Below are 23,175 nucleotides of genomic sequence, written 5' to 3'. Positions count from 1 at the left end.
GGATGGTGGTTTCCCGTGACGGACAATCACCATGTTAACCATGAGTAGGAGGGCGCTCTCAAGTTCGTTCCAAAAGGTGGTGTAGAAGGAGGCTGTGAGTCCGTCCGTGCCAGGAGTGGAGTTCGGTGGCATGTTCGAGATGGCGGTCCTGATTGCCCAACATTTCAATTTCGTCCCTCTCCAAGCGCGCCAGGTTATGGCAGAGCTCTACGATTAGTTGATCCCCGTCTGGAGAACCTGGGAGGTCTGTATCCCGAAAGAGGGCGGCGAAGTAGTCCCGGAAAGTCCTGCCGATGTCATCTGGGTCAGTGGTGAAGGAGCTGTCGGGGCGCCGTACCCGCATAATGTGGACCCGGCCGTTCCCGGTCACCTCAATGGGGTCTATTCCAGTGCAGTTTTTCGGTGGCCTCCGCGCGCGTTGCTGGAGTAGCCGGCTATGTTCGGCCTCCAAAGCAGCGAGGTAGCCCCGTGTACAGTCCGTTAGGGTGTCCGCCCCCCTGATGATACGGATCCTACATAGGGTCTCATTCAGCCTGTCTGTGATCCTGCGCTTCTGGGCTTTGCCCTCATCCTAGAGAATAGTCTTCCACTCCGCTTTCAATGCTTCCCGTGATTCTGGGGTCACTTCTGAGACGTTTTCCACTGAGGCCTAAATGCGCTCTCTGATTCGCTGACGCTAACCTCGTTTAGAAGCAAAGCCGCGTCGAGCCGCCAGCCCTGGTTGGCACTGAGGGTTCCGGGGCAACACCTTATTGTGATGACGAGTGGAAGGTGGTCAGATCGGTTTGCGAGGATCGGTTAGCGATTTGCGAGGAGCGCGTTGGTACGAAAAGATCGCCGTGGACGTGAAGCCAAACATCCGTGAGAGATAGGTGCCTTAAGAGCCCCACGAGCTCCTTCGCATGGTATGTGGAAGCTCCGCGGCCCAGTTCCCTGACGTCTCTGTGCGAGTCTGTTACGCAATCGAAGTCTCCCAGGAAAATGTGTGGGAGTGGTTCTGAGAGCATCTGGTGTTCTTGGAAGAAGTTATTGGTGTACATTCTCGTCACTGGGGCGTAAACATTAACGAAGCGGCACCGCTTCCCATTAACGAATATGTCCAACATGAGAGTTCGGCCATGTGCAAAAAGCTTTCTGCCGGAAGCGACCCAAAATGAAAATGGCCCCAACCCCACAGGCCCTCGCATTCGTCAGGGAAAAAGAAGGCGTCAACCTGGAAGGTTTTCTTGAAGTTGGCTACGTTGAAGTTGGCTACCGAAAATTCGTCTCTTGAAGGAACAGCACATCGATCCCCAGAGATTCGGCAAACGCTGGGACACTTTCCTGTTTTGCTCTGTCCCGGAAGCCCCTGACATTCCAAGAAGCGATTTTAAGATGAGGCATAACCTAATAACGTTGGCGCTGGGAGGGAGGAAATGGGCCATGGCGTGATGGCAACAGAGCGCAATAGCTGAGAAGCGCATGCCTGTGACAGCCAAGAGCAGACGACTCAGCAGAAAACAGACTAAAGGGCGCCAGAAGGATTCTGTGAGGACCTACCCCAGGAGGGGTCCATGGAGAGAGGAAGATTCTGTGACAAACTACTCTAGGAGCAAAAGACAGGACCAGTGTGAGCTGCTTCCAGAAGAACACAGACTAAAGGGAGCCAGAAGGATTCTGTGAGGACCTACCCCAGGAGCAGTCCATGGAGTGAGGATTCTGTGACAAACCATGCCAAGAGCAGAGGATGCGACCAGCTCGGTAATCAACAACACAGTAATCACATCACAGCATATATACAAATAAAGTGGGTACATTGAGCATGTACAAATGCTTGTCTGTACGAGGCGCATACCAAAGGAGAGGAGGCCCACCGACGCGTTTACATTTAGACGGGGTGCTACATTCGGACGAAGTACAGCAAATGTGTGTTGAGTAATTACAAAGGTTAAACAGTAAAAGAAAGGGAAAGCGCAATGCGAATTGACGTCGGCATACATGTTAACATTTACAATCAACGAAAAGAAACGTGGCATATGTAAAATATGCCTTAACAAGAGAGTATGAGGGGGGTTAGTACGGCAAAATATTGGCGACTAACTTGCCATCCCTCAAAAAAGAGGAATTTCTTATGCCAGTTGCGGAGGAACAGCTCCTCTCCGCTGGCCTCCAGATGCCGAGAGAGCACTTCGCATACTAGTCGTCGTATTCGCGTCACAGCAGGGTATGCCGCTCTCACCGGCTTTCGCCGTGCTTCTGCGAGCGAGCGACGCTTCCAGACTACAAAGAGGGTGCAGGCAGTTACTAGTCTCGCAAAGGCACCCCTGTTGTGGTTATGCCCAGGCGGTAGGCGGATTCTAAAACAGTGGGCCACTATGCGCCAGTCAGGTCGCACAGCCGAACACACAAGCAGGGCGTGGCGTTGAGACTCAGGCTTTCGGCAGTTTGGACACCGCTCGTCAGGCACTATGCCTAACCTTTTTAATGTCTGCCTTGTGGGGAGAACCTCCCACGCTTTCTTCCAGATAGTCATGGATCTCGCTAGGCAGCATGCTTTGTAGTTGGGAGAGGTCGCGCTTGGCTTGCTCTGCCCGTTGTCTGTCTTCGTCACTCAACTGGCTTGCGGCGAGAATCTCAACTATGCGTGCAGGCTGGTCAGCGTCGGGGTCACAGTTCGGGACTTCGTGACTCAGCCTGCGTGACGTCGCTGCTGCAGCCTTATAAAAGGGAGAGAGCGATTCAGCATGTGGCCCGGACTGGTGGCCGCCCTCAAGTCAGCTGTTCGTTGGGCCACTCCAGTAGAGAAGCAGGCCTTTCGCGAAGTAATTGCCTGCATGCGCCAGCTTACGTGCCGTCTTCAACGCGAGCACTTTGAACAAGGTAAGCACGTGGGGGAGTCCAAGACCCCCTCTTTAACCTCCACGGAAGGAGGGTTCGTTTGATGGGTGGTGGCTTTCCACCCCAATCCAAACTTCATTCCCACTGCTAAGAAAAGGAAAGCCAAAAATAAAGGTGTGGGAGAACCTGTCCCTGCATAATGCATACCAGGTTTAATTCCAATATAAAATAAATGAAAAGGGGTTTTAAAAAATACCCAAAGTGCAAATTTAGGTTAAAAGCCGATATTGAAAAGAAGAAAAAAAGTGGGCCACGGTAACGCATATTGTGTCCTAAGGGCGCAACGAGCACGGATACCTCGCGGGACGTTTAATAATTAACAAGGAGGCTTGGCTGGGACCAGCCCAGCAAGAAAAGTAAAGTTGTATGAAAAAAAAACACTGCATTGCACGTAATCACTGCACTCCACTGCTTGTAATCGGCGCCAAATTTCTAATCTTCTCGTGTTCACGGTGTCCTCTTCGTGGCGAGTCCTTTGTGCGCTGTCGTGGTCGTAAGATTGGTGAACTGTCCAACGATAATGGCTGTTGTCGAACGGTGATGGCGTCACGATCTCACCTCAGTCTTTGCCCGCCGACCGGGGCAATGTGGCAAGGCAGAGGCCGCCGAGGTTCTCACCCCCGCCAGTACATGACCTACAGGGCGACCCTGCCCCCACATCGTCCCAATCGCGTGGGTGTGTTCTTTGTGTGTGTTCGGTTTTTTATACATGACGTCCCGTTAATTTACCGCGTACAAAACGCAAGAACGGGCGACGCGAAATGCAGGCCGTACTCAAGCAAGGTCGGGGATCGTGTCTCCGACCAGTTTAACTAGTCTAATGAAGAATGCGCGATTTCTCGCTTGTCGCCACAGAGACGCATATCTTCTTTGGTTGAAGTCGGCTCGTGGTTCTATTTTCCCCGTTATCTGTGTTGTAAGGGGGCAGTCGTACAGGTAATGATAGATTCCCTCACATGTTGCACGGCACGAACAGACGGGTTCGAGCAGATTAAATCGGTGAAAATATGAATGAAATTGGCCATGCCCCGTTAGCAGGGTCACGAGGGTTTGGTTGGGCGGAAACCAAGAAGGCGCGTCTGATACATGTGGTACCCACTTGAAGAGGTCCGTGTCAGCGTTGTTTTGCCTCCAGTCAGATTCCCAGTGGCGCAGTTGCTCTCTCCTCGGCATACTGCGGACCGCTCTCGGAGTGAGCGGGGCCTGCCTCGCGTCGCCCAATCGTGCCGTGCGAGCTGCAAGAAAATCCGCCAGCTCGTTTCCGAACAGGCCGGAGTGTCCCGGTACGTGATAAAGTGTAATCTCTGTCGTGGCTGAAATGTCATTTAAGAGAGCCTTCACGTCCCGGACTCTCGGGTCGGTAGTCTTGTATTCAGATATCGCCTGTAGCAGGGACAGACAGTCTGTATATAGTCTGACGGTGGCGGCTGAGCACTTGTTTTTGACGTATCGCAACGCCTCGATCAACGCTATGACTTCCGTGCAATACGCGCTCGTGGCATTCTCAACTTGGTATCTTCCTACCGCTCCGATGCGCTCACTCGGTCCTAATACGATAAACGCCGCTCCTGCCAGGCGATCGGTATACGAACGGTCCGTGTAGATGTGTAATCCCGGCAAGCGGGCCATTCGTCGCGCCTCGTCTCTCGTGAGTCTAAGAAAGCGGAAGGCGCATCGGGCCGCGGGGTGTTCCTGCCAGACGTCCAGTGTGGGCAGGACGCGATCCGGACGCACGGACAGTTGTCCGTAACGAATTGGCTTGCGAGCGTTTAGTAGTTCGAATTCCGCGTTGGCCCTTTCCAATTCTAGAGTAATGGGCGGTGCTTTCATGAGCACTTGAAGTGCCGTCGTTCGTGTAGTCTTGAACGCCCCCAACAAATTGAGTAGAACCGCGCGCTGCAGGGAGGTAACGCGGGATTTGAGGCGGCAGTCGAGGCATATCGCGTCCCACCAATCTGGTGAACCATACATAATGGCAGGTAAGATGACGTTTCTATACAGCGTCACCTTCTGTTCGGGGCGCAACAGTCCACCCTGCATTCCAGAAAGTACCCCAATCTTCGCAACCAGCAGTTCGGTCTTTTCTTTAAGGTAATCGGCATGCTTAAAGAAAGAGAGGCAAGTGTCAAAGACGACTCCGAGTATCATCAAGGAGTCTTTGTACGTGAGTTTTTTGTCTGCTGGGTTTAGGCGTATGCTCGGGCGCCATTTTTCCATATCACGGTGTCCGTTGGAGAATAGCACGCAGTATGTTTTTTCCGTGCTGAGGGTGACCCTTGGCCCAACGGTCCACCTCACTGTTTTTTAAGACTGCGGACCCAACCTCTCCCAAGCGCTCTCGCTATTCCGCCGGGATGACAACGATGGTGTCGTCGGCGTACGCTTGAATTGTGATGCCCATAGGAAGTGGGAGGCATAACAGGTCGTGAATCACCACGTTCCAGAGCTTGGGTGAGATTGGGGACCCCTGCGGACTTCCCAACGAGGGGTATGCCACCAGTTAGCCAGCGTTTGATCGAAACACCACCGACCGCTGTTGTAGGAACGTCCTGAGCATGTGATACAGATTAGCCGGCACCCGACACTCACGAAATAACCCGAGCACTCGAGGGTGCCATACACTATCGAAAGCGCCCTGGAAATCTAATGACATCAGAACCGCGGGCGTCTTTGAGACTCTCAGCTGTAAGAGGGTCTCTTTTAGATGAACTAAGGCCATCACCGCACTTCTACCGTGTGTGAATCCATACTGAGGGTCGTGAATATGCCCGTATATACTTACATAGGAAATGATAGAGGCGGCCGTTCAAGAGTCGTTCCAGGATTTTGCCCAGAACCGAATTCACACATATCGGCCTATATGACGTTGTGAGTTCAGGGGGCCGGCCGGGTTTCGGAATGAAGATTATCCTGTCGCGGCGCCAACAGCGAGGGAAATATCCAAGCGTGAGCGCCACGTTGACAAATGTACTGGATACGAGGCATATAATCAAGCGTTCAGTCTAGCTGAGCTGCGAATGTCTCTAAACTCTTGCAGTACTTCTGCCCCAGGTTCTGACCGTGTGGTGTATGAAATTTTAAAAAACCTACCGATCGAAACACGAAAAACCTTACTTTGTTTGTACAATGCTATCTGGTTTTCTGGCACTATCACTACCTCCTGGAAAGAGGCTATTATAATTCCCATTTTGGAAGAGGGCAAGGACCCTTCTTTAGCTTCGAGCTATAGACCTATTGCACTTACAAGCTGCTTGCGCAAAGTCTTCGAAAAAATGATAAACTGCCGACTTGTACATATCCTTGAAACAAACAATTTGCTCGACCCATTTCAGTGCGGGTTTCGAGAAAGTAGATCCACCACAGACCACCTTGCTCGTATCGAGGCACAGATCAGAGACGCCTTCGTCCATAAACAGTATTTTCTCTCTGTGTTCCTCGATATCGAAAAGGCTTATGATACAACATGGCGTTTTGGAATTCTAAGAGACCTGTCCCACCTTGGTGTGCGCGGAAGAATGTTTCATATAATAGAAAGTTACCTGTCAAACCGGACATTCCGTGTCCGTCTGGGCAGTGTGCCCAAACATTTGTCCAGGAAACAGGCGTGCCACAAGGTGGTGTACTTAGCTGCACACTTTTTCTCATCAAGATGAATTCCTTGCACTTGTCCATCCCTCGCAATATGTTCTATTGTACATATGTCGACGACGTTCAGCTTGGCTTCAAGTCATGCAACTTGGCCATGTGTGAGCGGCAGGTTCAGCTTGGTTTAAATAAGGTCTCCAAATGGGCAGATGAAAACGGATTTCGACTTAACCCACAAAAAAGCACGTGTGTCTTGTTCTCTCGAAAGAGAGGCATGCACTCTGAACCCGACATTCGACTGAACGGGCAACGTCTGTCCGTCAAAGCCGAGCATAAATTCTTAGGCTTAATCTTGGACAACAAATTGACCTTCGTACCCCACATAAAGTATTTAAAAACAAAATGTTTAAAAGCCATGAATGTTATAAAAGTGTTGTCACGTACTTCGTGGGGTAGTGACAGGAAATGCCTCATGAACCTGTATAGAAGCCTCATTCGCACCCGCTTAGATTATGGGGCCATTGTCTATCAGTCTGCGACTCAAAGTGCTTTGAAGATGCTGGATCCCGTGCACTATTTGGGCATCCGCCTTTCTACGGGTGCTTTTCGCACCATCTCGTAGAAAGCCTTTACGTTGAGTCAAACGAGTGGTCCCTTCATCTGCAGAGAACCTACATGTCCTTTATATATTTCCTTAAGGTGAAAGCAGACAAGAGGCACCCCTCATACTCTACTATTAATGACTTATCGAGCTCCATTCTTTTTCAAAACAGGCCTTCAATGAGGCAGCCCTTCTCAGTTCGCCTGAAGGGTCTAGCTGAAGAAACTGCAGTATCACTTGAACACAGTTTAATGGCTCCTGTTGCATACCCGCCACCGTGGCAGTGGCAGACTATAGATTGCGATGTGTCTTTTTTAGAAGTTACAAAACATGCGCCTATTGCCCATATTCGAACATACTTCTTGGAACTTCAATACAAATACACACGTCCTGAGTTTTTCACAGATGCCTCTAAGTCTAACTCTTCTGTGTCCTACGCTGCTGTTGGCCCTTCCTTTTCGGATGCTGGCCCTCTACATCCAGGCACAAGTATCTTCACAGCGGAAGCTTACGCGATACTTGTGGCAGCTAAACACATCAAACAATCACAAATACAAAAAGCAGTAATTTATACAGACTCCCTCAGTGTGGTAACGGCTCTGCACAGTCTTAAAAAACAAAAAAACCCTGTCCTCGTTTCACTTTACTCCATTTTATGCACCCTCTACACACTCAACAGACATGTTGTTGTGTGCTGGGTGCCAGGGCACCGTGAGATTCAAGGCAGCGTGATGGCGGATCAGCTTGCTGCATCCGCCCACGAAAGCACCGCCGTTACACCGACATCAATCCCGGTCCTTGATCTTAAGCCGTCTCTCAAACGAAAACTCGGGGACTACTGGCAGAGCAAGTGGGATACACACACACAAAACAAACTACACGTTATCAAGCCACACCTTGGCCATTGGCCACCAGTATCAAAATCGCGTCTAACAGAGGTAACACTAACAAGACTCAGGATAGGACACACATACACGACACACACACACCTTTTGTCTGGTGGCAATCCACCATTGTGTGACAGATGTGGGGAATACTTAACCGTCCTTCACATGTTAATTCAGTGTAAACACTTAGAAACTCTTAGAAAACAACATTTTCCAATACTCTACCGACAACATATACCTTTACACCCTGCAATGTTTGTCGGTAGGGAACCACTTTTTAGTCATAATTCATTGTTAGCGTTTTTAAAAGAAATTCACAGCTTTCATGTCATATACCCGGGCATACCGTAGCAGGACCTCTCCAGAGAGGTTTTTGCTGCGGTGGCTACACAAAAAAGCACATGCCTCACGGCCCTTGGACGCAAGGGTTTGAACGAGTGAGGCACTTGTGCTATTGCCATACATATCCACCATCGTCTTTTATTATCACCAACTTTTGTCATCTGTTCACATCACACACACCTTTCACGGCATGGTCATGATTTTATTACCTGTATGTTTTTACCCGCCTTACTGCGAGGAATTTTATGGCCCTTATACAGCCGCTCATCACAATCATTGTCCATATTTTTTAGTAAGATGAACTGGCGCTCTTTGGCCGTGAATCGGCCCTTGCGCCATAAAACATCAAACATCATCATTACGCCTAGTTGTGCGTGGCTGAGCCGTGTCCGGGGGAAAGAGGAATTTGGGCGTCGAGACGACATGGCGTGATTGAACCTTAAAAACAGGGTAAGCAAAAATATAGAAAAAAAATATTTTTTTTTCTTTTTGTGTTTATTGACATCTGCAGCCTTGTCTGAACCAAAATGAGTCGTTTGTATGAGTGCAATTTTTTCTCTCTAAAAATGACATAATTTATCTAAAAGCGACATATTTGAAAATTTGTGCGGCAGCCTGTCATGCCCCCATTCATAAGTAGCAAGGGATTCCTCGCAGTGGAGAGATTACAGTTTGCAAGCTGGAGTGCATTTTGCACATTCGGAGAAGTATGGCCCCAGAACTGCAAAAATGAAAGGAAGCAGTGTGTGACAGGCTCAGTAAATAAAGCCAGTCGGGCTAGCTATGGTTATGCTCTTGAGAAAAAACGAGGTGAGCGTTTCATTTGCCTAAAATATATTTTCACAAAAACAAAAAAGCACTAAAAGGGGAATGCTAAGAAAATTAAACTAAGAAGCACCGCCAGTTCTTGTTAACGAGGGGAAACCTGTACGAGTCTAACAGTTTCTCAAGTTTTTGGGTAAGTTCAGACGCGTAAGGACATAAATACGACTTTCCAGCGGTTCACGGCTCTCGAGCTGTTCACGTGGGAGTGCATAAGCTCGGGCCCGTAGCCTCACGGCTCGCACCCGTTCCTGGTAGATGACGTCATCTGCGGTGCTCTCTTCAGCTCGAACATCAGAACCAGGCTGTGCCAGAAACTAGCCAATAGCGTTGGTGGTGGTTGAATGGTCAGCAGGACCCCGTGATTGTCGTCGCCGGCTAGGTGGATGCCTTGACGCCTCAGTACCTGCACCCGATGAGCTTGCACGTCGCACCCTTGCCGCATTCTTCCAAGCACCCGCACGATTCTTTCTCTTCCTCCTTCTTCAATGCCGTGGCTCTGGATTCTCTTCTGCGACTTTCTTGAGGCTTTTCTTTTTTTTCAATTGCCAGTGTTTGCCGCAGTGGCACAGGTGACACACTTTTAGTAGCCCATCTTGTCGTGCCAAAATCAAAAATCACTTGACTCGCACACTTCACTCACAACAAGAGCTCCCCCTTTAAAATAGCTTGTTTTGCGAAGAAAAATATACTGCAGTTCAGTGCGCGACGAGTCACTATGTGTCGTCCATGCAGAAAATGTCCTTAATAAACAAACAAAACATACAAACCAATGCTAAGCATTCCCGCTCGATTGCGCGTTTCATCTTTTCCTCAACGCTAATGTTAACGGCAGGCATACGACACAGGTTGAAGGAAGCCACGATTTTCTTGCATATGAATAGCGGACATGCCATACTCAGAGGCGTCGGGCCGAAGCACAGATTCTCTTTTAAGATCAGATGCTTTGACTGTGGCTCCGAGAGACAACGCTGTCCTGAGCGATCCAAGCGCTTGCTTTTTATTCATGCACCTGGTCTTGTTCTTCTCCACATTTCTAGTGATGTCAGTGAGCCGCTGTGCTTTTCCGGAATAGCAAAACATAGGGTCTTGGACCCTGAAGTTCAGTACCAGCATCTCTGACCTCTCTTTCTCCATGACCACAAAAGATTATGTCTGGGGAAGTTATTCTTGGCGGCGTTCTTCATTTTTTTTAGCATGTTGACATGGAAAATTTTCTGCTGTGTCCTAGGTCTAGCCAGTATTCGTAGTCATTTTTTTTACTGATTAGTGGGAATGGTTCTTTCCAATGCAGTACTAACTTGTTACTTGTGGGAAGCAAGATGAAAACGTGGTCACCAGCTTTCAGTTCACATTTCTTGCTGGGGCAGTTACAATAGCAACATCTGTGCTCAGCTCAGATTTTGACATGCTAGCTCAGGTGTTTTCTCAATTCGTTCGCCTAAATCCAAGACATATCCGTACGCTGTCTTCAGCTCTTTTTTTTTCGTGTTCTTCCGCTCAGAAATCTTTTAATATACTCAGAGTTCCTCAAAAAAGTCGGCCATAAATATTTATTTTTATTTTATTTATTTATTGATACTGCAGTCTCGAACAAAGACTATAGCAGGCGTGAGACAGAGGTACAGAGCATTCTGAAAGAGCAAAATAATATACACCCAGAAAATGCATAACGTGGACAATATAATGCTTACAGTTAAAGCAACACAAATAGGGATGCGAAACAATTCGAAGTAATTAGAAGTAATTCTAATTCGAAGTAATTAGTGAAATGGCAGGACAGGTTTATTAACAATGCTACGGCAATTTACATTAGGGATAGATAGATTACGGGTACTTGCTTTCTGGTGTCATTTGTTACGCTTTGAAATTTTATACCTTTTATTGTTGGTTTCATCCCAACCATACAAAATGTCGTCTATATACAGGTTATCATATACCAGCTTTACTTTTGAACCATTTGCCTTTTCATGCGTTGCCGTTTGCCACAATTTCTTCCTGGTTTCTTCCACAATCTCCTGGTGACCGAAACAGGAGATCCCTTTAGCTTGAAACATGCTTTAAGTATTGACGTTTTCTCGCGATAATCCAACAACCTTATTATCACAGGACGATTTCTAGCGGTTTTTTTACCCAGTCTGTGGCATCGCTCTTTGCCATTTAAAGTAATTCCAAGTTTTTGTAAGAACAAGTTTTCTTTGATAGTAGTTGCTAAGACTTTCAGTAGTTTCAGAGACGGCCTCTTAGTATAAAAGCTTAGTATACTAAAAACTTAGTATAAGTATACCAGCTTTACTTTTGAACCATTTGCCTTTTCATGCGTTGCCGTTTGCCACAATTTCTTCCTGGTTTCTTCCACAATCTCCTGGTGAACGAAACAGGAGATCCCTTTAGCTTGAAACATGCTTTAAGTATTGACGTTTTCTCGCGATAGTCCAACAACCTTATTATCACAGGACGATTTCTAGCGTTTTTTTTACCCACTTTGTGGCATCGCTCTTTGCCATTTAAAGTAATTCCAAGTTTTTGTAAGAACAAGTTTTCTTTGATAGTAGTTGTTAAGACTTTCAGTAGTTTCAGAGACGGCCTCTTCAATGCCATATATAACTAGATTATTTCTCCTGCTCCTATTTTCAAGTTCTTCATTTCTTTGCGCTGCAAGACCTACAGCTTCTTTAAGTTTAGCAACTGTTTTTTTCATTTCGTCTACTTCATGTTTAAGTGAAGGTAATGGGGCTAGTTGATGTTCCAAATTTCCAATGCGGTCGTTTAATTTGATAATGTCGGTTTCAATTTGACCCTGTTTAGCTAAAATGTTAAATTGACCTGAAAGTAACTGCATCAACAATTCCTTTTCTGTCGGGCCAGGGTTAGGTTCAACGTCACCACATGACAAAAGGCTAACTTAAAATGTGTAAATATCTATAACAAATTTTTGAATAATCGGTGGGCATGGCAGCAGCAGCAAAAAGCGGTTATCGCTTCTGAAGCAATGGGTAGGCAAGTATCTACTGACCTCAACGATAAAGCAGAAAGGGCTTAGCATTTTGCTGGAAGCGCCTAGTGCGCTGCTGCTATGCACACTGGTCGCTGCTTGTGGTGTTGTTCTTCTTATAGCAGCCGGCTTGTCCACCTGATGAGATGTTATCCAGCAAGGAGCATGCGCAGATTCCAGTGCGTCCGGCAGAATGACTTCACATAAAGTGAAGATACCGGACAAGGCCCAAATCCCTTCCCTTTGGTGAATGACTGCGGTGATACAATAGAAGAACAGGCAAACGCTCTTGGCGTACACTTCGAGAAAATGTCAAGCTCAGAAAACTATACCACTAAGTTCTTACGCCACAAAAGCATAGCTGAAAGTGTACCTCTGTGCCGGAACAAGCCTCGATCAGACGGATACAGTAAACCACTAACAGTACATGAACTGAAGCTTGCCCTTGGTTCCTGTGGGAGTTCTGCTCCTGGTTCAGATACAATTACTTATGAAATGATAAGAAATCTCCCTGATGAAACCCTAAACTGCCTTTTAGCCCTTTACAACAAGATTTTCAGTACCGGCAAAATACCCTCTGCTTGGAAAGAGGCAATAGTACTACCAATCCTTAAACAGGGCAAAGATCCCTCTTCGGTAAATAGTTACAGGCCTATCGCCCTCACAAGCTGCCTACTCAAAGTGTTTGAAAAAATGATTAACCGCCGCTTGGTCTATTACTTGGAGTACAATGGCATATTGGACCCGTGCCAGTCTGGTTTCCGTACAGCTAGATCCACAACCGACAATCTTGTCCTCCTCGAGTCGTATATACGTGACGCGTTTGTACACAATCAATACTGTTTGTCTGTTTTCTTCGATCTTGAGAAGGCATATGATACTGCCTGGCGATATGGAATCTTGCAAGATCTACTGTCTTTCGAAATATGTGGCAGGTTGTTTACCATCTTAAAAGATTACCTGTCTGAAAGGAAGTTCCGTGTAAGAATAGGTACTGTGTTATCGCGCACATTTCTTCAAGAAAATGGAGTGCCGCAGGGAGGAGTATTAAGCTGCACACTATTTATAGTTAAAACGAACTCTCTTCGCTCTGTTATACCACCTGCGATATCGTACTCTCTATACGTGGACGACATTGAAATTAGTTTCAAATCGTGTAACTTGACTGTATGCGAACGCCAAATACAGCTAGGTGTTAACCGACTCGCAAAATGGGCTGACGAGAATGGTTTTAAGTTTAACTCTGACAAGACTACTAGTGTGCTGTTCTCGAGACGACGAGGTGTGCATCCTGACCTCTGCATACTAATGAATGGACAAAACATAGTCATCACGAAAGAACAAAAATTCCTCGGTGTAATTTTTGATTCCAAACTCACCTTCATCCAGCACATAAAACAGCTGAAGTTAAAATGTCTCAAGACGATGAACCTTTTAAAGATTTTATCGCATCAATCATGGGGGACAGACAGGCACTGTCTCATATCTCTCTTTCGAAGCCTGGTTCTGTCACGCATAGACTATGGATGCATAGTCTATCAGTCAGCTTCAAGGACAGCACTGAAAATGTTGGACCCTGTATACCACCTAGGTATCCGGCTGGCACTTGGTGCCTTCCGTACCAGCCCTATTCAAAGCCTTTATGCAGAGTCAGATCAGTGGCCACTAGACTATCAGCGCACGTATCTAGGAGTCAACTATGCAGTTAAGATCATGTCTTTGAAGCAGCTCCCATGTAAAACACTTATGAACGATGTGTCTACTACCCAGTTATACCTAAACCGTCCTTCTATCGCCCCACCGTTTCCATTGGCAATACGACCTGCATTAAAACAACTTGCAATTTTTTTCAATGACTTGGAGGAAAGTGACCTTGTCGAACACATCCCTCCCTGGCAGCAAAGTCCAGTCACTTGTGACTGGTCTTTCAAAGACATCATGAAGGAAAACTGTCCAAGTGCACTCATTGAGCAACATTTCTTAGCCCTTGAACACAAATATCGTTCAACCGCGTTCTTCTCTGATGGCTCAAAATCTCAAACATCTGTATCTTGTGCAGCCTATGGACAAAAGCTCTCGGACACCAGAACCATGCATACACATACCAGCATTTTCACAGCGGAAGCCTATGGTATCCTGCTTATTATACAACATATTAAACAACACAAGATACAAAAGTCTATAGTGTACACAGATTCATTAAGTGTTGTCAGGGCCCTGTCTTGTGGCAAGTACAGCAAGAACCCTACTTTTAATAAGCTCCTTAACGAAATCTATGCAGCCTACAACCTAAAACTTTCTATTGTTATTTGCTGGGTTCCAGGTCATTCTGGAATTGCGGGCAATGAAATAGTGGACAAGAATGCACGAGAAGCCGCTGGTCGGCAAACCATAGATATAACCTCTATTCCGGGTGTAGATCTAAAACCTGTTGTACGTAGAGGTCTACGCAACCACTGGCAAGCTGAATGGGACAGAGAAGTCGACAACAAACTCCACCTTGTAAAACCCCAGCTGCGAAATGTTATCCCCCAAAAACTCAACAGGTTCGCTGAAGTCACTCTAACACGGCTCAGAATAGGCCACACTTATGCCACACATAAACACCTTTTGACAGGCACTGATCCACCTACATGTATACTCTGTGGAGAGAGTCTAACCGTTGTGCATGTTCTCATACAATGTCCTGTTCTTCACCAAGCACGACTGACCCATTTCAGGGAGCTCTATCGACATCATATCCCACTTCATCCAGCGCTGTTTTTATCACTTGATGCAGTGGTTGACCTTAAGAGACTTCTCCATTATCTTGCGGAAGTGAAATTTTTAACAATGATATCATTCCATCCTAGGCACCAGCTGCGCCTCAAGTGTGAGGTACTGCCTGGTGCATAAAAAGTATGTCTTAGCCTTCGCAGTTCTTGCTCAGGCAAGGACTTCAGCTGCGAGGGTCTTGGGCCTTGCAGACTAATTTATCAGCACAGATTTCAGCCAACAAAATGAAGGTTTTAGCAAAGTGACATTCCTTTTTAAACAAAGTGACATTCTTTTAAATATACTGCATTTTAAATGGTTCGTAGATATTTGTTTTAATATTTAATCATGTTTTAATCATTTGTTTTAATTTTTAAACTAATAACCGAATTGAAAGAACACTTGTACTGGCGCTCTTTGGCCTTAGATGCCCTTGCGCCAATAAAACTTAACGTAATAATAAAGTGAAGATACGTGTGTTCGGTAAAACGTTGCCGCTGCCACTGTAATCCACGCAGATGTTCAACATCGGTTGTAGGTAGATACACGCAGCCGACACCTGAACGATAAAGCAGAAGGGGCTTAGCATTTTGCTGGAAGCGCCTAGTGCGCTGCTGCCATGCACACTCTGAGGTCAATCGTGTGCTCAGCATGCGTGCAGAGACCCAATTCATTGCTGGGGTTTTAAAAGCACAGATGTTTTCACTCAGAACAAATAACAAATCTCATTTCTGTTTGTTCCATGTTGAAGTTTGCCGGTTGCACTTGTTCGGTTTCGCGACCTACTTCCTCCAACGCTGGAACACTACGTTGAGCTTGCTTTGGGGAGCTGTGTGAGCGATGTCCTGGTTCAGTCCAGGCCCCCAAATGTAGGGCAGGACCACTATCTGTCTTTTTCACGCCACGATGCATTGCGTGCAGCCGCTGCAGGACCCTGGACTTGAGACTTTGTGGAATTACCACCCTGAAAAGCATGTAGGCAGCCCTCTCCAGGCTCAGCGCATTGGCCTTGTGGCTGTAGGGCTGCTGCACCAACTTCTCCCCGCGAGATACTGAATTCACCACCTGGGACAGGACCAGGTCCTGACTGCTCGGCCGCGACACAGCAGGCCTGGAGATTACCTCTGGGTACGCATGCTTATCTTTGGGCTGCTGGCACCTCTGGCAGTGGCAACCGGCTTAGGGCATCAGCAGGCTCCAGGTCTATTCCCAGATACACCAACTAGTAGCTGTAGGCAGCCAGCTTCAAGGCCCATCGTGCCACTCGAAGTGCCTGCATGAGGACTGCCTTGTCTGGCCCCAGTAACCCCGTAGTAGTTTGCGATCCTTGACAGCCTCGAACTTTTGGCCCCACAGGTACTGGTGAAAACGCTCGACACCAAACATGAGGGCGAGGCTTTCCTTGTCCAGCTGGCTGTAACGGTGCTCTGCTTATAACCCCCCTGCTGTATTGCCCAATGAGGGGATGCAGGTATGCAATAAATAAATAAATAAATAAATAAAATAAATAAATAAATAAATAAGATGAGAAGCAAACGACACGGGGCGTTCTTGGCCATCCTTGTCTCTGTGCGCTAGGACGGCTTCTACACCGTATGATGATGCCTCTACAGTGAAGACAACTGGCTCGGCTGGATGTAAGTGCACCAGCACTGGTACCTTGGTGATTAGCTGTTTACTGTGGTCAAAGACCACGTCCTGCTTCTTCTTCCATGCCCAATGCTGGCCATTTTGAAGCAGAATGTGCAGTGGCTGTAGATGCACAGACAGGTCGGGCAGGAACCTCCTGTAGAAATCGATGAGAGCAAGGTAGCTGCTGCTCTTTCTTGTTTCAGGGCTTCGGCGCCTTCAGAGCAGTCTCAACTTTGCGGGGGGGCCGGAGTCAGGCCAGCTTGGGAGATGACGTGTCCTAGGTATTTTACACTGGAAACCATGAACATGCACTTTTCCCGCTTCAGCTTGAGACCAGCATCTCGAAGTCGAGCCAGAACGTTGTGCAGATTCTGCATGTAGTCTTTGTCGTCAATGATATCGTCCAAGTACACTGCCATGTGCCTGATGCCCATGAAGAGGTTGTCCATCTCTCTTTGAAAGATGACTCATGCCGAGGCCACGCCGAATGATAAACGCGTATACTGGAAAAGCCCCATAGTTGTCAATATCGTGACCTACTTTTGTGAGGCCTCCTGGAGCACCAACTGCTGGTACACGTCTCTGAAGTCGAGCTTCGTGAATTTCTGGCCACCAGACAAAGCCGACCAGAGATCTTCAATCCGAGGCAGGGGTACTTTTTGACGGTAGCGACGGGGTTGATTGTAACCTCGAAATCCCCACAGATTCTGACACTACCGTCTCACTTGGGAGCTGGAACGATGAGAGCGGCCCACTCCACAGTCCTGACTGGTACCAGGATGCCTTCTCGCTGTAACCGTTGCAGCTCCTGAGTGACCCCGTCTTTAAGTGCGAACGGCAGTGGGCGAGGCTTGAAAAACCGAGATCAGACTCCCTCGGGTACAGAGATGCCAGCAGTCGTACCTGCAAATGTGCCCACCCCTGGCATGAACAGTCCTGGAACTCTGTTAGGAGGCTCGAGATGTCTTGTGCGCCATGTAGGGCTGCTTCCTGGCCTTCTGGCAGCCGAATACCCAGTGCAAAACTCCAATTCCTGCCGAGCAGAGTCGATGCCAACCCTGTGGTCAAATAGAGAGGAAGAGTTGCTTCTCTGTCGCCAAAATGAACACTGACCTGGGCCTCGTCTTGGACCTGGGAAAGTTCACCCAATAACTCTGCAGCAAGACGCCTGAAGCCTCGATGGCCAATCTAGGGAAGGTCCTTTTGAAAAGTTTGCTGACGCCTGTCGCCTTCTTACCCTTTGAATCTCTTTCATTTTTTAATTATCGTGCCAGCCCCCCTCGACTACCTCGGCTCGCTTCCTCCCTTCTTTTGCTGTTGCCGTGTACCGTATTGTTTTTTTATCTGTGTGTGGCACGTCCCCCGTCTTCTTTATCTGTGCGCCACAACGGGGTTCACGAATGTGAGTGTAGAGACATCGCGGTTGATAAGCACAAAGCGAGCGAAGGTCACAAATCTGCCCGCGCAAACCGACGATCACTTCCTGCAAATACAAAACTTTAAGGCCCGACGATGTGCGCGCTGTTTTTGAGCGACGACAACAGGATTTGCTGTCACGAAGGGTGTGTGCCCCGCAGGGGCGCCTGCGCAAGTAGGCGTTTGGTGTGTAGCGACACCACGGACCCGAGCTAACGGGGGAGTTTTGGCTCCCTCCCACGCTTAGCAGTCCGTGGCTTTGCCGTGTCCGGGGAAAAGGGGATTCTGGGGGTTGAGCCGACGCTGGGTGATTGGACCTTTAAGGCCCCCCGGCAGAGGCAACACACCTCTTTGGCCCCGGCTTTACGCAGATGGCACCCTGGGCTGACCCACCCAGAGGAAATCGGCAATCGCCTTTTCCTATCTCTCTCTCCCTACATCTTCGTCTTTATCTCTCACTTTTTATCTATCCTGTCTTCTAGTCTCTTCCGTTTACTTCCAAACTTCCTGGCTGCTAGGGTTAACCTTGTGTAGTTACCCAACCTTGGGTAGTTATATATGATTATAGCGCCGACGTATGACTGGCGCCTTCAAGTGTTCTACCTTGTAGCGTCCCCCTGTTGGGCTCGGTGGTGGGTGGTCAACATCGCCGCCGAACATGAAATGTACCACATGGCAAAATCTTTTCCCCTTCTCAATATTCAGTCCCTGAAAAGGAACCGCACCGATAAAAGCTTCAAACGAACCGGAAGCGATTGTGACCACTTCCCACGCTTTCTAGTCATACACTCTCTGGCAGATAACGTCTCTGTTGCAGGACTGTCGGTTTTCCTGATAGCTAAAACCCTTGCTAACCTAATAGGCAAAAAGTACGACGCAAAGAAACTGTTATCCGGTGATCTTCTTGTTGAAGTAAGCCAGAAACAGCATGCAAACACTCTCCTTAAACAGAAGCAGTTCGCCCACCTGGACGTGTCTATCACCCCCCATCGCAGTCTTAACACTGTTAAAGGCGTCATTTCACAACGTGATCTGATGTAAGAAACTGAAGCTGACCTCCTTGAAGGCTTTCGAGAGCAAAACGTAGTCGCCATTCATCGGATAACCATCAGGCGAAACAATGAAGAAGTGGTGACGCCTCATATAGTACTAATATTTAACCGCTCCATCCTGCCAGAATCTGTGAAAGCTACGTTCCTTCACTGCAAAGTCCGCCCCTACATACCCAACCCTAGAAGGTGCTACAAATGCCAGAAATATGGACATGAGTCGAACACCTGTCGCGGAAAACAAACATGTGCAAAATGTGGCGATCATGAGCACCCAACCGAGAGCTGTACTTCCACGCAAACAGAGTGCCCCAACTGTCACGGGCCGCACGCAGCGTACTCGCGGACATGTGAAATTTTCAAAACGGAAAAGGAAATCATCCAGATAAAAGTAATGGAAAACATCACATTCTCTGAAGCCCGGAAGAAGGTGTCGCTCTTCTCTGGAAGAACGTACGCTGACGCAGCGCGCCAGGGGGCCGGGTGGCGTCTAGTGACGGTGGGCACGTAATACAGCTTTGCTGATGCGTGCACATCTCTGCCCCCCACCAAGCAGCCACAGACTGCACCAACCTTTCACGTCCCGGAGGTCGCACTTCATCAGACCCCAGGGACTAACAGACAACTGAGACACCTGTCTCTTTTGACAAACCTTCATTAGCTTCTGAGGGTCCACGGGAGGCAATGGAAGTGACACCAGGATCCTCAGCCTCTAAGATACTGACGGAATCCCCCCAATTGAGGCGGGGCTCCATAGATCACCTCAGAGGGGAAAGACACCCACCAGTGAAGCCTCCTAATAAAGGCAGTGAAGTGTGAATAAGTCACGCTCTTTTCCTTATTCATAAAAATGGCTGCCAAAAATATCATCCAATGGAATTGCCGAGGCTTACTTAAGAACTTAGACGACATCTATGAAATATTTGCACAACACCAACCAAACATACTTTGCTTACAGTAAACACACCTAAAACCTACACACACTAGCCTTTTGAAAAGATATGTGGTATACCGAAAGGACATGTAGACAGGGCACTGCCCATTCATCTGGTGGTGTCGCTATCGTGGTGCAGAAAGCAGTCCCATCTCAAAGCCTCACTCTGGTTACTGACTTAGAAGCAGTGGCAATACGAACCCTAATTTTTGGACGAGTAACAACCCTGTGTTCACTATACATCCCTCCAGACTACCAACTCTCTACTAAAGAATTTGAAACACTCATCGACCAGCTTCCGCATCCATTTCTGTTAGTCGGAGATTTTAACGTGCACCACCCTTTATGGGGATGTAGAAGAACGAATTCTCGAGGCTCCTTAATTGAAAACTTTTTCTGTTGTCCTCCGGCTCCTGTATATTTAATAAAAAGAGCAAACATACTTTAACGCAGCGCACTACTCGTACACAGCAATAGATCTTGCTATGGGATCTCCTTCACTCTTGGCAACCACTGAGTGGGCTGTAATTCATAACCTCTATGAAAGTGATCAATTTTCTGTTTGTCTAAAATACAAAGGAAACACGAGTACAATGACTGTGAATGTAACCAGGTTCCGAGAACAGGGTGCGAACTGGACGAAATTTTGAAAACTCTCAAAACTATTGCGCTCATCAATTGAAACCCTAGGCATCGATGAATCTGAAGCGTTGGTCACACTGCACATTATACAGACCGCAGAGCAATCCATCCCACATACATCTAACCCCGCAGGGGCGCCTGCGCAAGTAGGCGTTTGGTGTGTAGCGACACCACGGACCCGAGCTAACGGGGGAGTTTCTACTCCCTCCCACGCCTAGCCGTGCGTGGCTTTGCCGTGTCCGGGGAAAAGGGGATCCTGGGGGTTGAGCAGACGCTGGGTGATTGGACCTTTAAGGCCCCCCGGCAGAGGCAACACACCCCTTTGGCCCCGGCTTCACGTAGACGGCACCCCTGGGCTGACCCACCCAGGGGAAATCGGCAGTCGCCTTTTCCTATCTCTCTCTCTCTACATCTTCGTCTTTCTTACTTTTTTAGCTTTCCTGTCTACTTCTCTCTTCTGCTTACTTCCAATTTTCTCGGCGGCAAGGGTTAACCCTGTGCAAATAGCCTACCTTGGCCTATGCGCATTGGGTTATAGCAGGGTTGTACGGCTGACGTCTGCAAGCTTTTAGCATCCGCAAACTTGCAGCGTCCCCTCGTTGGGCTCCGTGGTGGGTGGCCGCCAACGCTGCTGAACAACATACAATTAGCATGCAGAAAGCATTTCCTTCACTTAGTGATCGTGCCTCCTCAAAGCGGGTACGCACCGAAGACATCAATTTTTTCAACCGGCCAAGACAATTGTTTCCTCGTTTCCACGTTATACACTGTGAAAAAACTAACAAGCAAGCCAGAACTGTATCCCCCTTCATAGTGGCTAGATGCTTAACCGAAACTCTCGGTGCTGGGTACAAGGTTACCAAAATGGCCAGCGGAGATCTACTTCTTGAGATACGTGACAAAGACCAACTCGATAAACTGAACACCCTCACAACGTTTGGAGACACACCCATCAGTATTACGCCACACAGGTCCATGAACTCATCTCGCGGGGTCGTATCGGACGCAGATTTGCTTGACCTGACCGAAGCTGAACTTCTGGAAGGATGGAAGAGCCAGAACGTGACAAACGTACAGCGGATTAAGATAAGAAGAGATCAAAAAGAAATACCAACCAAACACTTAGTACTGACCTTTGCTTCGAGCGATTTGCCGGAAACCATTCAGACTGGGTATACAAAGACATCCGTGAGGCCATATATTCCCAACCCCCGCCGTTGCTTCCAATGTCAGAGATATGGCCACGGCTCGCAAAGCTGTCGTGGCCGGAAAACTTGTGCTCTATGTGGAGTCGTGGGCCATGCCTCAGACAACTGCGAAGCACCTGCACACTGCGTGAACTGTGGTGGTAATCATGCCGCGTACTCGCGTTCCTGTTCTTTTTGGAAAAAAGAAAAAGAGATCATCACTCTAAAGATAAAAGAAAACATTACATTTAAAGAAGCAAGAAAAAGAGTCTCGCCATTTTATGGCCCCACATATGCTGATGCGGCGCGTCAGGGGGCAACGCCGCACCAGCCCTCGCCACCCCTTCGGCCTGCGCAGAGCGAGTTGTCGGCTGTGGCTCCTGCCCCCAAGGCGGCTGTAGCCCAGGCTACACCGCCCACTCCCAAACAGAGACCGGAGACTCCAGAGTCTTCGGGTCTCAAGGCCTCCCCCCACCAGGCGAGGCCCAAAATCCAAACTAACAGCCCGCACGTGCGGGCATCCAGTGCCTCCGTGGAGGCAATGGATACGTCGGCACCCTTGGTGCCGAAAAAGCGGCGTGGCTCCTTGGAGCGCGCCAAGAAAACAAAAAAGCAAATAACAGGGCCTGGTGACGGCCCTGTTAAGTGAACTCAAACTCCCCGTCTAAACAGCCACTCGCTTTTCGTACACACAGCATTATTTTACATTCACCATGAACACTCAAATTATACAATGGAACGTCAGGGGCCTTCTCAGAAACCTTGACGACATCCAAGAACTCCTACACGAACACTCACCAAAAGTGCTGTGTGTACAAGAAACACACCTTAATTCAAAACACACAAATTTTCTTCGCAAATACGTTATTTTTCGTAAGGACCGTGATGATGCCATGACATCATCCGGAGGTGTTGCCATCATAGTGAATCAAGGAATTGCATGCACACACTTACAACTCCAAACACCCCTTGAGGCAGTGGCTGTTCGAGCGGTTCTTTTTGATAAACTGATCACAGTATGCACTATTTACATTCCTCCTAGCTATCAGCTGCAAAAACGCGATTTACACTCTCTAATTGATGAACTTCCGGAGCCTTATGTTCTTCTTGGAGACTTTAATGCGCATAGCAGGCTATGGGGTGATTCTCGGTATGACGCGCGAGGTCGACTGATCGAACAGTTCCTTATCTCGTCGAGCGCATGTCTCCTAAATCGAAAAGAACCAACCTATTATAACCTCGCTAATAACACCTACTCCTCCATAGACCTGAGCATAGTATCTCCATCTCTTGTGCCTCTACTCCAGTGGAAAGTCGTCAGTAATCTGTACGGAAGTGACCACTTTCCCATAGTTTTGAGCACAAATACAGTAACTGAGTGTCCACTACGTGTTCCCAAGTGGCTCATAAACAGAGCCGACTGGGAACAGTTTCATACTATCGCTTGTCTAG

At 48.0% G+C, this 23,175-nt stretch overlaps 1 protein-coding gene across 3 annotated transcripts in view; it reads left to right on the top strand.

Moving 5' to 3' along the window:
- The window catches only part of LOC119167529 (uncharacterized), a 231,338-nt gene that overhangs the window by 177,775 nt on the left and 30,388 nt on the right, over positions 1-23,175 (top strand). Inside the window, exon 1 of one of the 3 annotated variants that reach the window (XR_012884200.1) lies at positions 8,652-8,742. The exons of the other annotated variants lie outside the window; for them this stretch is intronic. The gene's annotated coding sequence lies outside the window, so the exon portion shown is untranslated. Of the gene's footprint in view, positions 1-8,651; positions 8,743-23,175 lie in introns of those variants that run through there. 3 annotated transcript variants of the gene reach the window in all.

This window comes from Rhipicephalus microplus, chromosome 6 (assembly GCF_043290135.1).
Source record: "Rhipicephalus microplus isolate Deutch F79 chromosome 6, USDA_Rmic, whole genome shotgun sequence".
Taxonomy (NCBI): domain Eukaryota; kingdom Metazoa; phylum Arthropoda; class Arachnida; order Ixodida; family Ixodidae; genus Rhipicephalus; species Rhipicephalus microplus.
This window is presented reverse-complemented; position numbering and strand designations above follow the sequence as displayed.